Genomic DNA, 12,109 nt, shown 5'->3' with positions numbered 1-12,109 from the left:
GAGGTGACTTCCAAGCTGAGCCCTGGGACTCTTGGTGTCTAAGTCCCCCATGCAAGGCCTCCAGCCCTCCCTCTCCCCCATCCCCTCACTGCCCCCTGAACCGGCGAAACATTCCTGCCTCCAAGCCTTGGGGTTCAAAAGGGCCCCCCCCCCCGCTCCTCTCTGCCTGTCCAACCTCCCCACCTTTATAGGCCCCGTTCAGAAAGTCCCCTCACCACATGCTCTCCTCACCCTCTTCCACTGGCCTCTCTCTTGACACCCTCTCCTGGCAGGTTTGAAGTCTTCCTTCTCACAGAACCATTATTAAGCCCACTTAAACACACTGAATGTTGCCCCTTTTCCAGTCCCTAGCACCAGGCAAGGCACACAGTAGGTGCTTAAGTGTTAATGGCTTAAATTTAATGTAAAAAAAAAAATTGCCAGGCTTTCCCTGGGGAGCCACTTCAGAGCCCCACCTACCCACAAGGTTTGGGGCGAGGAGGTCCCCTCCACGCCTGCACCCTCCGCGTGTAGCAGAGTTGTTTGACCTCTACAGAGACGCCCACTCCATGTGGCCTCTGTCCTGGTTTGGTGAGCAGAAGGCAAGCTAGGAATAGTCTCATTCTTCCAGGATCAATGCTGATGACACCTCCTCTTGGAAGCCTCCCCTGACTTCACTGTGCTCCCATAGCCCCAGGCTTCCCTCCATCACAGCCCAGTCACACTGAGTGGCGCTTGTCTATTTCCCCTCTTGAGAGTGGGAGCAGAGGGCCAGGCACCCAGAAGACACCTGGGATGTTGCAAAACCAAACCAAGTTAGGAGAGCCCATCTCGTTGTGCAGATGGGAGAGCTAAGGCCCTGCAGGAAAGAACACCCATGGAGTCCCACCGCGAAAGGCCCTAAGCCAGGCCTTGCATCTGGTCTCCTATCTCTCCCACCAAGACTCTCGCCTCTGCTGTCCTCTGCACAGGCCACAGGGATCCACTCCCTGACCACAGTGAGACAGACCTCCATGCCAGCCAGTTGTGGAGACTTTGCTTCCTCCAGCTGAGGGAAGTCAACTTTCTCCCTCCTTGAATGCCCCTCCTCTCCACCTTGCACCTATTCCCTGCTCCTTCTCCTTTCCTTCCTCCTTTTCTTCAACATCATCATCATCAACAAGACCTCAGGCCTGATGGCCCCTCCTTGATCAGTGAGAAAGTCCTTCCTCCTATCCATCTTCAGTCCTCACCTTGGTACCCCAAAGAGATGCCCAAGGGTGGAGGGTGAGGGTGGGGGGTGTAGAGCCTAAGCTGTGGGGTTCCTCACCCCAAACCACTATTAGCCCCTTTCGGCCGTGATCTCCCCAAGGCAGGGCTATGGAATCCCAGCTGCCGGGCAGGGCCAGGCACAGAGAGGTGCTAGGGGATCAGGGTGAATAAATTAAGGAATGAACACATGTAAAGGCAAGAGCTATATCCATTGACGAAGACTGGGTGAGGGTTCAAAGGACCCTGGAAACTGGGTGGGAGGTCTCAGGGCCTGGGCCTCCAGTTCTTCTCTTTTCCCCTCCTGTGGGCTTCCTGAAACCTCCTTCCTTCCAATTCAGATGAATGTCCAGATACATCCGCCCCACATGTACCTCCACCCCCGGCCTCCCCACTCCCTCCCCTGGTCACAGGAGTGGCCATGTGGGGACACATGCCTTTTCCCCTTCCATGGTTTGAGAAAAGGTGAGGTTGGGCCACACGGGCAGAGTGGTGTGGCAGGTAGTGTTAGGGAGACGTGCCCTCTCACTCTGAGCAGCAGCGGAATCCTCCGATATTCCAGCATGGGAGGAGGTGTGGACAGGGCCACGTAACTGGACTCAGCCCTTCCAGCACTCTGTTCAACAGATGAAATTGGTTCTTTCCAATGGCCATTCGGACACCTCAACTGTGTCTGGCCCTGGGCTGGGTGCTGAGAACACAGCAGTGAACCAAAAGTGGAGAATGCTTGGTCCAAGAAGCCCCCTTGAAGCCACATCCCTGCTGGGCCACCCTGGAGGAGGAGTGCCCCGGCTGGTGCTGGAGTCTAGAGCTAAGACTCACATCCTGGTTCTGCCCGCCACAGGGGCTGGGGCGAGAGGCTGCAGGGTCTTGAGCATGGGTTTCCTCACCTGCAAATGGAGGGTGGTTGTAGCGCCTCCCCGTCAGGGCCACTGTCGGGAGGAAGGTTGCCTGGCACACGGTCACAACAGGTGGGGTGTGTGAATGGACGAGTGAATGAACGGAGGCAGAGGCTGGAGGAGATGCTTTCAGCTGAACTCCAGCGTCTGGAAAGTAAGCATCGCAGATTTCCACCCAGTCCTCTCTCCAACACAGTCCAGCCTGGAGACAGGCCTGTCCTCCACCCACACATCCCACCAGGAGACAGAGTCACCTCCTAGGCGGGCTCAAGGCCACACCCTCTTCTAGGGTGCAGGATTGGTGGAAGTTGAATCGGGAAAGGGTGCTGAAATCAAGCCGCATCCCTGGAGAAAACTCCCTGACCCCATAGCTCCGGCCCGGGGCAGGTGCAGCAGAGCTCGTGCGACCCGCACCCCTCGCCCTAGCGTGAGTTGCAGTGTATCCACGCGGGGCTCTTGGAAGGTGTGGGCGGGCTAGGAGTTATTTGCAAGAGTGCTTGCAAACCGCGAAACCTACAGAAGGGAAGAAAGACGGCACGGAGCTGGAGAGGGGAGGTACGTGGTGAGAACGCTTGTCCCCCCTCCCACCCGCTCCCCCCGACGCCCAGAGAGGGGCTCCGGTGGTGGCTGGAGGCCGCTGGGGACCCGCGCAGGCCCGCACTCCCGCCCGCCGCCGCCACCGCCGCCGCCGCGGGGGCTGCTCCAAAGGAGCCGAGCCTGAGCCTGAGCCTGAGCCTGAGCCTGAGCCCAGGGCTGGCCGCCCCCAGCCAGCCACCCACCCACCTGCTCATCCCAGATCTCCAAGCGGCGCGGCCCAGGACCCCGCCCCGCAGCCCCGCCGCCGTGGGAGGGGGCGACCCCGCCGCTCCTCCCCCTCCGCCTCCCCCGCGCCCCGCGCCCTGCGGCCGCCGCCGGCCTCCAAGTCCGCGTGCTCCCCTGGCTGCCCTGCGCTGGGAGTCCTTCCCTCCTGCCGGCCCAGGGTGCTCAGGGGCGGCGGGTCAGGACCCGCAGGGAGCCTCCGTCCCTCCGCTGACCGGCTCAGGCAAGTGAAGGCTTCAGGAGTTGGGGGAGGATGGGGGTGCGCGGTAGGGAATGCAGGAAATACACCGTCCAGTCCTGAACTCCGGGGAAAGGAGTGTCCAGACAAGGGGTCAAGGACCTGTAGCCTTGAGAAAACAGGTGAGAAAGAAGAGGGATGCAGGAGAGGGGAGACACACCGCACGGACAAGCTGCCCTGGGCCCCTGTGCTCTAACCTGGTCCCTGCCTGCCCTTAACTCCGTGAGACTCTGCCCCAGGATCCACCTGCACCCGCCACCCTCCACATCCACCCAAAGGCCCAGAGTGAGGAGGGAGCCAGAGAGGAGTAGGCACCCAGCAGCTTCAAATCCAAGAGCCAGGTGAAGCCAGGAAGGCAGAAGACAGATGCGGTGGCCAATGCCTCCCTTCCTATTCAACCAACATTCACGGGGCACGTGGGGCACCCCCACTGGGGACACGCCAACAAAGTGGACGTAATCCTGGTCCTCAGGGGCCTGCAGACCTGGGCACAGGAGTCATGGTGCCAGGGGGACTTTGGGAGCCCTGATTTGGGGAGTTTCAGAAATCTGAAAGAAGGAAGCAGCATCCCAGCTGCACTCTGAAGGTAGAGCTGGGGTCAGGCAGGGGAAGAGAAGGTAGAATGCAGGCTCAGGCACAGGCAGCTCACACACCTGGCGAGCAGCCCCCTAGAGGAAAACCAAGAGGCTGCCTGGACGGAGCTGGGCTGGGGCAGCGGAGTGAGGATCCCAGGAGGATTCTAACTGGGATGGGAGAGAGGGGAGAGCTGCTCAGCTGTTAGATTGGGGGGGGGGGGCGGGAAGGGATGGATTTGAGAAGGGCTTGGAGGATAAAGTCTGCAGGGCCTGCCAACAGGCTAGAAATGTGTGGGAGGAAGCGGAGGGGGGTGCGGCACAGGGCTCAGGGTGAAGCCCTGGTTTTCTGGCTGAGGCTGGGGCTCTGTGGAAGAAGGTGAAATACAAGGAAGCTGTACCCCAGGGAAAGAGAATGCTTCAGCAGGGCCCTGGCTGTGGAGAGGTCAAGGTAGCTAAGGGCGGAACAGTGTTCATTGAATTCAGCGGCAAGGAGCCCGCTGGTGGCCTTGATGAGAGCAGAGTCGGAGCATGATGGGGCAGAAACCAGATTGGAGTGGATTACTCTCGAGAAGGAGGTGAAGTACAGTGTAGATAGCACTTTCAAGAAAGGGAGAGAGTGTTAGCTGGCGTTGGGGTGTGGGGTTGAAGGAGAGTTTTGGTTTAAGATGGAAGAAGCTTGGGCGTCTCCATGAGGAGATGTGGTCCAGGGTGGGGCTTGGTGAGCTCCGACTAGGAAGGGGGAGGTTTCCCCAGCATCCCTGAGGGCTCAGTGAAGCCAGAGACGTGGATGCACAGAGGGCCCGCACTGCCCTGCTCTGGTTTTCTCTTCTCCTATAGGCTTAGCGATTTGGGGATAGACTTGAGAGGCAGGAAGCCGGACCAGTGCAAGGTTGAGGCTTTCCTGGTAGCCTTGGCGGAAGGACAAAGGGACAGGTTAAGCTGCAAGAGAGTAACTGCAGTCAGTCAGTGTGGGTTCTCGGGTGGATGCAGAAAGAAGTGGAAGCCAGAGGATCGTGGAGGAAATGTAGAGTTCCAGGGACTGCATGAGATCACGGTGCAGAGTCACAGTGAAGAGCACAGACTTAGGAGACAAAAAACCTAGCTTTGAATCCCAGCTCTGCCATGTACTACCTCATGTCTGTGACTTTGGGCAACTACACTGACCTCTCAGAGCCTCTATTTCCCCATCTGTGAAATGGGAACAGATGGCAGTAATGTGTATCAAAGGCTTAAAGCTGTGTTTGGTGCTGTACAAAGTGTGTGTATAGGGGTAGCAATGAGGTCATAGTCGAGAGTAAGAGGTCTGGGTTTCTCAGAGGTGGAATGGTTCAAGGTGATAACAAGGATGATAAGGTCCTGGAAGTGACAAGGGGAGGGTGGCCGAGGTGGAAATGGAAGAATTGGAGACAAGGAGTCAGGACGCTAGGAGGGCAGGAGGTGAGTGGTCGTGTAAGAGATGCTGAAGTCCCCAGGGAAGTAGGACTTAGGCTGGAGGGGAGAGTGGAACTAGACCCACAGCCTTGGAAAGAGGCGGACAGGAAGGGCAGTTCCACTCCAGCTGGTCTGAAGTCCTCTCCCTCCACCCCTCCTGCTGGCCCCAGCAGCTCAGTTGAGTGGGGTGGAGGCAGAGGCCCAGAGTGAGCCTGGGGATCCCAGGCTGGCAACACATACAATCCCTGCTGGGGACTGTGGCCTGAGGAGTCTGGTGGGGAAGTCTGAGAGCACCAGGAAAGACCAGAGGGGAGCAGAAGGCCCCAGAGCAGCTGGGGTCACCTTTGCCTGCACAGGTGCGGAGGCTTGGTCTCATGAACACAGAGCTGTGATTGCTGCAGAGAAGGCTGCAGAGTCCTGTGTCACTGGGGCCCCTCAGCTGTGCTGGAAGCCAGAGCTTGCAGGGCCTACAGAGACCATCTAGAACAAACTCCCGCTCTACCAATGGCAAAACTGAGCCCCACTGAGGGGACCAGCGAGTGCTTGGCTGTTACAGGCATGCAGACCCACTGTGAATGGGAGGGTACCATCAGAGCACCTGGAACAGACTCTTGTCACCTGTCACCTCTTCCAGGGGCTCCTGCTCTCAAGCACCTCCCCTCTACCCCTACACTCCCAGGCAAGAAGTCTCCATTGGAGCCTCTGCTGGGCAGCAGCTCAACTCCAGCAGATGGGCAGGCCACTGACAGGTGTCTGCAGCTCTCAGTGTGTAATGCCCGGTCACTGCGCGTGCATGTTTGCGTGTCTGTGCACGCACATGTGCTCAGGTATGAGGAGCCAGACAGAGGCTGGAAAGCCATGCCTCAGGCTTCATCTTCACACCCCATTTCCAGCTTGGGGAATGTGCGTGTGAGTGTGTGTGCGTGTGTCTGGGTGGGGAAGGGATTGGCAGCTCTCCGGGCTGTGGGGAGGCAGAATTCAGTTGGCAGAAGCTGAGCGCTCCCAGGGTAGTGAATAAGCCCCAGCTGGCAGTGAGTAATAGTGATGTGGGAGGTCGCTGAGGACGGGGGTGGAGGCGAGAGGGCTGGCCCAGACTTTCAGGGACTGAGGGAACAGGAGGGCTAAGACTAAGAGGAACAGAGCAGTTCACAGTGAGGGGTAAAGACCTCAGACTGAGCAAATGAGGGACTCAGTCTCCCACGGAGAACGGATGTCTAGACCGAAGCCCCAGCTCTTTCGCCCAGAGGCTCCTGGGCCCTAGGAGGAAGAAACCCGGGGCCAGGGGGCCTGGCAGCTGCCCCTCGTCAAGCAACTGCTCTTGTGTGACACATCCCAGAACCACAGGCTGGGGGAATGGGGCACACTGGCCTGCAGGGGTTTCAGGCAGAGACCCCTACCCAGGAGCTCTTGCCTCCGCTGCTGAGGACACGCCCCGTGGGCCCCGAGCTTGTTCACAATCACCTGGACAGTAATAACCAATGATGCTATTTTTTAATTATCAGACATCATCTACACCTTCCAGGAAGCAGCAATTCCGGTGTGGCAGAAACATGAGCTTTTCAGTCTGACAGAACTGGGTTTGAATCCCAGCCTTCCGCATTACAGCTGAGTAAGCCAGCATTCTGATCCTCAGTTTCCTCACTGTGAACTGCGGACAGGACCTCAACAGCTCACAGGGTTGTGGTGAAGATTAAATGTGCTAATGGAGGGAAAGCGCTTACTTAGCACAGACTCACTGCTCATCGTGAGTGTCTCTCCCCCATAATCAGAGCCCGGTCACCTGTGCAGCAGGCGACTTTTCAGGGAAATAACTTAATCCCAGCCCAAGGCAAAGAATTCGGTACAATGAGCAGGTGTAGCCACATTACAGATAAGTGTGCCATTTTTATGAGAACTTTCAATGTATCGACAGCAATTTCTGAAGAGGTCCCCATTTCCACCTTCACAAACCTCAGGTAGTTGAGGGTGGGGCAGCAGTTTAATGAGGGACCTCAGTTTGGGGACCTTGGTTATGCCCCTCTCTTTACATTCAGAGGTGTTGAGGTCTCTCAGTTGTTGCAATTCAATTTACACCACCATTTCATCCGGTGGGCTGTGGGGGACCCCACAGAGAGGGACCCCAGTTCCCCCAACTTGCCCAATCAGACCAAAATCAAAAGTCCCAGTTGATCTGAGGCCCAGCCCCTAGCGTCTGCCCCTGCTCCAAACTCCTTCTGGACAGGACTCCCAAATAGAGAGCACAAGGCCTCCTCAGCCAGAGGCAGGGCAGCACGGAGGTGCTTGGCCAGGGTCCTGGGAAGCTGAATGGCAGTGTTCAGAGCCCTGGCAGGTGGGCAAAGGCCTGGTTGTGGTCTGGCTTGACCACTAACTCTCTCCATTCCAAGCCTCAGTTTCCCACACCTATAGACGAAGGGATTGAACTAGGTAATCTCTATGGGCTCAACAGCTTGGTGTACTCAACTGGAGTGAAGGTCTTCCAGTCCTAGCAACTCACGATCCACAGCCATGGCCTTCCCTCCTGCTCAGACACTAGGGTTGAGGGCTGTGCTTAGAACGAAGTAGAATGGGCTTGGAGGATTGGAGATAGCAAGAGCATCAATTGGGAGTGTATTGCTTCTGTAATCAAATACTCCAGTCTGGGAATGACGCAAGTAGCAATTCCCTCATCAGAATTAGCCACACAGCCCCACGTAATCATAAATCAGCCAGGAAATGCCATCGTAACATATGCTCAAAAGAGGAGAAAACCAAAAAGATTTAGAGAACAGCAGCAATTGGAGGCCCACAGATGAAATGGTGGCACAAATTGAACTGCAACAGCTGAGCAACCTCAACACCTCACCCCTGCACAACCCTAGGTCCTGGATAACCAGGGTGGAGGCAACTTCAGGAATAAGCCCAGCGCCCACATGCCTTTGGCCCTTTCTGTGCCTGGGGCAGAGACCCTGGGAGGGGTTTCATCTTACAGAATCAGCTGTGCCTCCTAGGAACAGATGAGACTCATTCATTAGCAATTAACGCTCGGAAGCTCAGCCCTTGGGCAGAAATTTGCTTTCCTTGAATCTAGGAATCTACTAAATCAAGGAAGTCGTAAAGTAAATTTACCTTCCTTGAGACAGAGAAAGCATACCCTGTCCTCCTCTGCTGTTGACATTTGAGCAGTGTAAATGCTAATTACAGGAGCTTATCTATAGGGCCTGAGGAGAGCCTGTGCCCTGTGCTTCCATCATTCTGCAAACATTCAGCGAGCCTAGCACTGTGCCAGGCTGAGCGCTCAGGCTTTGGGGTCAGGACACCAGGTTTCAAATCCTGGCACCACCACGGCCATTGAGTGGTCTTCGGTGAGTTTACTTCATCTTTCTATGCCTCAATTTCCTCATATATAAAATAGGGATGTAATCGTGATATTTAATCTCATGTTATAAAAATTAAATGAGATATTATAGTATGTGCTCAGCGTAGCACAATTACTTATTGATCTGAAAGTGTTAATTTCAGATTCTCATCTAGACCTCTGTTTCTGGCTAAAGTAGACTAGGCTGTGTCAGACCAATCCACCCACCAAGGATAATTTAAAAAGCTGGTTAAGCATTTAAGAAATCTGTTGGAAGGCATGGGGAGGCTGGGTGCAGTGGCTCATTCCTGTAATCCTAGCACTTTGGGAGGCTAAGGTGAGAGGATCGCTTGAGTCCAGGACAGAACAACACCCTTTCTCAAAATAAATAAAACAAAAAGAATAAATAAATAAATAATAAAGGCATGGGGGAGCTACCAAAGCAGTAAGAATTTGAGGGGGCCAAGATTTTGGAGAGAAGAGAAATATTTGATTTCACTTTTCCCTTAAGGCATTTTCCAGTTTGTAGAAGGCAGTGGCCATGGGATTGAGGATTCAAAAAATGGAATTTAGGACTTAAAACCAGGAGAGGTCCTAGCTTTTAGTAGCTTTTAGTAGCTTTTAGTAGGGCGTTCCAAAGGGCAACACTCTGAGAGTAATGGTTAACCAGACATAGACTAGACTCAGAAAGACTGAAACAAAGTTTCCAATCAATGCAATCCCAGACTGGGTTAAGGTGGCCTGTCCCTTCTTTAGATACCTGTCAGAAGCCTTCCCCTCTGGAGGAAGATAACATCATCCAGAGCCTTGTGCTGTCTCTATAATCTTTCATACACAATGTTGGGCATTCAGTAAAACATTATCTGGCATTCCAGGAGATAAGACCAAATGACCCAAAGCCAACAGCAAGAAAATAGACAATAGAAACAAGCCCACAGAAGATCCAAAAGTTGTAGTTTTCAGACATGTACTTTAAAGGGTTTAATATGTTTAAGAAAATAGATGACAAGAGGGAGTCTTTTAATAGAAAACTGGAATCTATGAAAAAGTATCTAGTGAAAATTCCAGAACTGAAAACTTATAACAGCTGAAATTGAGAACTCAATAGATAGATTTAGCAGCAGAAGACACATATGAAGGCAAGATTAGTGAACTGGATGACAAATCAGTAGAAAAATATCCAGACTGAAAAAGAGGGAGAAAAAAGGCTGGAAAATACAGAGTGGAGTTTAAGAGACATGTTGGACAGTATCAAATGGTTGAACATATGTGCAATTAGGGTCTCAGAAGGAGAGAAGAAAGAGAATGGAGAGAGACAGAGAATGGAGTCCCTCCTTCAGGCACCCGCCCTCCATCAGCCTCAGACTGAGCCTCCCACAGGAAAGAAGACCCTGCCTGTATCAGATGATGGCAGATGTTGATGAGTGAGGTTGGGGAGAGGTTTGAAAGGGGAAGATCTGGGAATTCCACAGCCCCTCTTGAAGATCACGCCCTTCTCTTTAAAATGAAACAAGACTGTGTACGGTGTGAACCAGGTTATCTGTTCTCTGACTCTAGTCCCAGGATGTCTTTTCTTCCTTGCAGTGCAGCCACCAGAGCCCCAATTCACCTCCCTCTTTGAGCCTCAGTTTCCTCAGCTGTAAAATGTGACTATGAATAAGCATCCAGCAGTTGTAGGGATTCGGCAATATTGTGGATGTAAAAGTGCTTTGCAATCTGTGAATTGCTATATGCCTTTAGGGGTTGCTATTCCTGCCTGGCAGAACCATCAGGGCAGGTTACAGAGCAGATGGTTCATGCAAATGTGGAGCTTCCTGAGGAATCTGTGGTCTATAGATGCCCTCAAGGGTCAAGATATACTTTCTTTGCCAGGATTTTGGGATTTCTGACTTCCTGCCAGCTTGATGTGTCAGTAAGGTGGTTCTGGCTGGAGTCCTGGAAGAACTGCCGCCTCTCAGCATGGTGCCAGGAGAGGGAGCCTTGGAGTCAGCAGATATGGACAGGCCCTCCAACCTGCTTGGGCCAGGCTGATGCCAACCTATGTCCAGAGTAAAGGATCTGAGCTCCCTGACACGAGTTCTCACTTTTACTCACTTAGTCACCAAGCTTCCTCTAAACGAACTGGGTGCAGGTTTGGACACTCAGGAAGGCACCTCCACCTGGGGGACAGACCAACTGTTCTATTTCCAAACCCAACATGACCAACCTCCCAGATCTGAGACTTCATAGCCCCCTTCTCTGTCAACCACCACAACAATGACATGGTTAACATTTATTAAATACTGTTCTAAGCACTTTATTTAGCTTAAAGTATTTAATTATCACTGTACCCTTTGAGGTACGGTCTACTGTTAGCCCCACATGACAGATAATAAGACTGAAGCACAGAGAGGCCATGTTTCCAAGTCACACTCCGTGTTCCTCACCCTGCATGCTCTCCTCCCACCTGGGTATCATCTGACCTTTCTTCTTTCATCCCCATCCAGGGCCCTTTTCTGACTTGTTTTTTTTTTTTTTTTCACGATTCTAACACAGCTCACTAGCTATGAGCTCCTCCTTGGAGGGCCTTTGTAACAACTGTGATTTCATGTTGTAGAATAGCATTGTCAAACAGAAGTCATAAACCCCTAGGCTCATTATATTATTCTTGCTTCTGCATGCATTTCCAGAATTCTAGACTCCAGTGATAGACCGAGAACCAGAGACAACTAGAGAATGCTAGAATTCTATGGGCTTTTGAATCCAGATTCAACAGTAGAATCCTGAGGGGTGGAATGAAGGTAGGACTGAAATCTAACATTATAGAATGATCAGTCTAGAAAGGACCCAGGGCCCTTGGGTATGCTCCGGCCCAACCTAGCCTTGTGGGGACTGTCCCCTCTCACTGGCTGTCTGAAACATGGAACATCATCTGATATTCAGGAAAGTTAATGTCACTGTTACCAGTTAATGTCATTGCCTACTAGAGCTTAGTGTGGGGACACCCAGGCCACGTGGCAGGCCACATAGGTCCTGGTCTGAGCTTCAGTTTCTTCATCTGAACAGGGAGGGGCTGGATCATATTATTTCCAAACACTCTTCCACTTGGAGGAGTGGGTTATCTAAACCCCAAGGGCTGCCACCTGCCCTCTACGACTACTGAGAATAGATTATCATTTAATGAGCACCTAGATCTGACTAGACTTCATGCTGAGCACTTTACAGTCATTCACTCAATGAGCCCAGGTGGGCTTCCTGGAGGAGAGGAGGTGGAGGGGCTGTGTCTGGAGGACAAGAGGAAAGGGGGCGGTGTAGAATGGCAAGACTAGCCATGAGGGACTGCAGGACCTAGGTGGGGAAACAATAGGCAGACTCTTCCCATACAGGGTGGGTTGCTGCTTCCCAGAAGCAGAGGCAGGGGCTGGCCAAGATGACCGCTGCGCTGCCAGGCACTGAATGCAGCCACAGAACCGAGCTGGGACCGGAGGCCGAGATACCCTGCTGACCCCTCTCTCTCTTGCTGTGTGCCCGCAGGACGACCGCGAGCTCGGCCCCGGACATGTGGGCTGTTTGGTGCCGGCTGCAGGAGGGAGCTTGACGCGTGCCG

The sequence above is a fragment of the Eulemur rufifrons genome, chromosome 8 (genome assembly GCF_041146395.1).
Source record: "Eulemur rufifrons isolate Redbay chromosome 8, OSU_ERuf_1, whole genome shotgun sequence".
Lineage (NCBI taxonomy): Eukaryota > Metazoa > Chordata > Mammalia > Primates > Lemuridae > Eulemur > Eulemur rufifrons.
The sequence above is the reverse complement of the archived record's forward strand: the minus strand, read 5'-3'. Positions refer to the sequence as shown.